General features: G+C 30.7%; 1 protein-coding gene across 2 annotated transcripts in view; it reads left to right on the forward strand.

Annotated features, from left to right (window-relative positions):
• LOC102674998 (histone demethylase UTY-like) overlaps window positions 1-4,804 on the forward strand; it is an 82,625-nt gene that overhangs the window by 20,516 nt on the left and 57,305 nt on the right. The window lies entirely within an intron of this gene.

Below are 4,804 nucleotides of genomic sequence, written 5' to 3' on the forward strand. Positions count from 1 at the left end.
GCCCTTCGCGCCAGTCGCGTCAGTTGCGTGAAAGCCTTTAACGGGGGAGGTGCTTTTCAGCACTTACTGTGCGTAGCACCCTCTCCTCTTATAATCACTGCCACTAGTAATATATATATATATATATATATAAATATAAATATATACATATATATAATCGAAGAATACATTCGTGGCGAGGACGACTAATCTGCAAATTAAGAAATAAGATCCTCCCGTGAACTGTGACATCAAAACGCGTACAGTTCGCAAAGATCAATGTGATCCGTATTATACGACAGATCGACGAAATAAAACGCGCCACAGAAAGAAGAAACCATAAGTGTTCGTTCGTTCTCACCAAGAAAGAAGTGAGATGAAAACGCGGATCTATCATAGTGTCCGTTATTACTAGTGTTCCGCTTCGCGGAGCGTACGTCGCGTTTTTCGTGTCGAACATATAGTGTATTCATCACGTCTTTTTTGTTGTTTTTTTTTTCTCTTTCTTTTTCTCTTTTATTATTTCTGTTTTGTGCATCAACACGTTTTACTGGCTGACTCGCGTCCGACGGCCTTGTTCTCTTGTGTTCTGGCCTCGTCTCGGTACGCGTTAAGGAGGATAGCGTAATATGTTGCGTGTGACGTCGTCGTGACCGAAAGCGACGTCTAGATTCTGTGCACGATTCAAACGAGGAAGTCGGTGAACTTGTGCATCGTGCCAGTGTGATATTCTTGTTTCAACGTTCCCTCCTCGTTCTCATCTCTCTTGTGAAACGTGTACGACCTTCCAGCATATATACGGCGTCTTCCTGGCGCTGATTAAGATTTAAATTCCACGGACCTTGGGCGATTTAAATGGTGAGTGAAACTGGTTGACTAACTGCGCGCATCACTATGTATTCGTCGTATTCGTTGATTCGCTTACATGTATTATACGTAAATAGGAAGTGTGTTTTCCTCGATGATTCTGACTGCTATATATAACGGTGTTTACTTGAAAAATGATTATCGTATATATGCGTATTTAACGATGCTTTGCCTAACTTACAACGATATCGACCTCATTTTACGTTCGAATTAGGAAGCCGAGCATGAAATTTTTGTTGAGTAGTACGATCGATGCTTCGGGGACGCTTTCGTATACGCCCTCAACTCGTCCTTTGACCCTTAAACGAGCAAGCGCCGTGTGCATCGAATATAGAACACTTTCTTTTCTCTAATTTTTTTGAAATAGTTTATTTTTATAGATTAATTCAATTAGAATGTATTATAAAATAAAATAAAAAGAGTATGTATTAATATAAAATTCTTAATATTAATTAATAATATTTATGATTTTTTTTATTAAATTTATTATCATTTTAGTTTATTAATTTATTCAATTATTATATATATTTTTATATTATGTATTACTTAGAATTATGTACTATTTATGTACTTTAGGTAGATTTTTTAGTTACCTAGTTACCTTGACCCCTATAATTCTTTCTCATTAGATTAGATTATTTATCGATTGGTAGTATGTTATACTCAATATACCAAAAAATTCTGATAAATTAGGAAATTAAATGCTCATAGCTTTAATTATATACGTAGAGATATTAGCAATCGCATTGTTTTAGCGACCTTGATAGAACCTTGATACTTGATGAAAGTAAAGCTCTATTTCGCGCATTGCTCAAAATTGGAGTTCATGAAATCCATAGAATGACGTACATTTGCGTCATGGGAGGTTAGTGAACGTGAAAACAATAATGGCGCGTATTAATCGGCCATAGCTTGAGTAGGTCAATGCAACAAGTCGCGTAAATGCCAAGCTTGATGATGATAATGTGTGAAAGGTTGAAGAATACCAGCTATATTAATTCAGATGATGTAGTTTTTTAATCGATTCGATGATTTTTATTGTATATACATATAAAATGTATGTGATATTATATGAAACGGTAGAACTTAATTGATTAAGGGATTGAATGATTTATTCATCGTAATATAAATAAATTTTTATCAAAAGAATTTGTATATATGATAATGTAAATCAATTAATTATCGAATAAATATGTTTGAAAGCTACATATGGCATATGATGAAAATTCAAAAGTCTGCGAATACTTCAACTCTAAAATTATTGAATTAAATTCAAAAATTGCATTATTTGAATTAATTATTAATAAGAAAAACTTATTGATAGGTTATTGTACGCATGCTTTTGTATATATAAATACATATTAATAATGATATCAAATTTGATGAAATGATTAGAATAAATACTATTAGAAATAAATACTGAATTATGAAAGAATATTTAAAATAAAACATATTAAAAAATAATATATATTCAAATTTATAATATAATTCTAGATATATTTGATATATATATATATATCAAATATATCTAGAAATATATCTATAATTTGATATTCTTGGAATTCTAATATTAAAATATCAACTAAATGCATTTCAGTTTTAAAACGGACAAATCATTTCGCATTCTTTATTTCTTTTTTTTTTATTTTATTTATCTTTGCAGTTTTTGCATTATCATTTTTGTACCCGATAAGTCTATATATATATAAGGAATAATTTAATTCACTTGATAATATTCGCGGAGTATGGAATGCGATGAACTTTAAGACAGAATGGCATGACACTCTTTTGCGTTTGAATTACCTGCGTTTACGACTTGAAGCAACGAACATTTACGATTATTACCATGCCCTTAAAATCGTTCCAGGTGCTTCCTAATCTTGACCGCGACCGAACCTAACGTACATACAATCTCGACATTAATTCCCGTAAGATTACACTTCAATTGCTTTTTTGACCTCGAATAGATTTTATCTTGAACTGGTTTCTTTTTCGGTGTAAATTTTTCTCTTAAATCTTGTTCCAAATCTTATAACATATTCTTTTTTGATGTTGTAAATATCGCATGTAAATTTCCATATAAAACTAAGTGATATTTTATACTGCGGAATAAAGTATTGCTTTGTTTGTTAAATTTATTCCATAATATACGTGATTTTTGTATATTTTTAAATTGTAAAGAATTTTATAAATAGAGATTTTTAATATAATTTTTTTAATATAATTTCATTTTTCGGTAAATTAATATTTTTCTTTAAAAAGAAATTAAAATCAAATGTAATTTTCGTGAAGTAATATATTTTTTATTAATTTTTAAATTTTTAATTTCGAAAAGATATAATACATAATAAAAAAGACAACTATTTTCATGAAACAAATTTCATAATATTCATTATATCAAAAATAAGAGAATTATTCATAACAACTTATTATGTATCAAAATGAGAGATTATATAATATCTACTAAAAACATATTTATTTTTATCGAAGCCAACATTATTTTATTTTAATATTTTTGCAAAACAAATTTTGTAATCATGCAGATATCCATAACAGATTAGCCAGTTTTTAAAATATGTTATGTACTACTTAAATAAAACTTCTAACAAAAGTCTGTAGTTAAAAATATCCTTACTGAATATGAATCGTACATTTGAAATGCAGTTCATTAACAAAGTACTGGACGTCAAATATTTCTAGGCTGTGACATCGGTTGTTGCCGTTCGCGGATCGACCGTTTTGTCTTTTTAGTGTTGATATGCATATCTGCATGTACGTACATTTGTCTGTATATGTTCTCTTATGTTTACGTTGCCCACGTACGGCCGTCCCTGGTGTTTAACGAAAGAGGTGTCGAGTTTCAAAGCAGAGCAAGTCACCGCGACTACACTGAACAAAACGCATATACACATGTATTGTGTGTAATACAGACCTCTCTCCTCCCTTCATACACACATGTATATATATATATATATATATATATATAGAGAGAGAGAGAGAGAGAGAGAAACATAACGAATAGAGTGGAGTTGCTATCCGCGCGTATAAACCGGATGGATGAAAAATGCTTGAAAAGTAGTAACGCGATGCAGGAAATAGAGGAAGTGGAACGTGTCTTCTCAGAATTAAAAGTAACGTCTCCATAGCCACGGTTAGGCATAGAAATGCGGTTTGAAAAAGGAACTAGCAACTGAGCTTGGGATTTGTTAAAGCATTGTACAGTGTGGTTCAGAAACCGCAGTTTAATTGGAACAGGGAACAAGCAAGTTTATAAGAAGCGTGAATAGTTTTCAAAAATATGGTTGTCTATAAAAATAATATGCTTCAAAAAAATATTTAATATAATTTATATGTTATATGTCTTAAAATTTAAAATTTATTTAAAATACTTTGCTTTGTCTAAAAAAGAGAACAGGGAAGGAAACAATATTTCTAAAAATATAATATCAATATATTTTTTATTATAATATTTTCTTATTTTAAAAAAATCAATTTTCAAAGGAGTAACAATATAGCTTATAATTATTTAAGAGATAGTATCAATTCTTTGTTAAAAAGTAAATTGACATCTTTCAAAAAATGCATTTTCAATAAATAATAGTTGGAAAGAAATTTTTTTCATTTTATAATGCCGGTATAGCCAAGAAATTCTGGACAATAAAACACAAAAGAAAGAGTAGACGAGTCAGCATAGAATTTAAATTCTTGATCTCACGGTCACTGACCATGGCATTCAGGCAATGCCACAGTGTTGTTGAACGAGTTGAAGATCAGTGCCCCCTGCTTCCCGGGCTGAGTTCGATGAAAGATCGGACGATCAATGAGTCACTTATGTATTCACGCCAGAAAAAAGCCGTTGTGGAATTTAATTAACGCGACGTGTCACATGACTGTGATACAGCTTGTATAAAAGTAAAACTTCGTTTTTCTTTTTTTTTTTTTTTTATGAAAGGATTTA

Source organism: Apis dorsata, unplaced genomic scaffold (genome assembly GCF_000469605.1).
Source record: "Apis dorsata unplaced genomic scaffold, Apis dorsata 1.3 scaffold_98, whole genome shotgun sequence".
NCBI classification, from domain to species: Eukaryota; Metazoa; Arthropoda; class Insecta; order Hymenoptera; family Apidae; genus Apis; species Apis dorsata.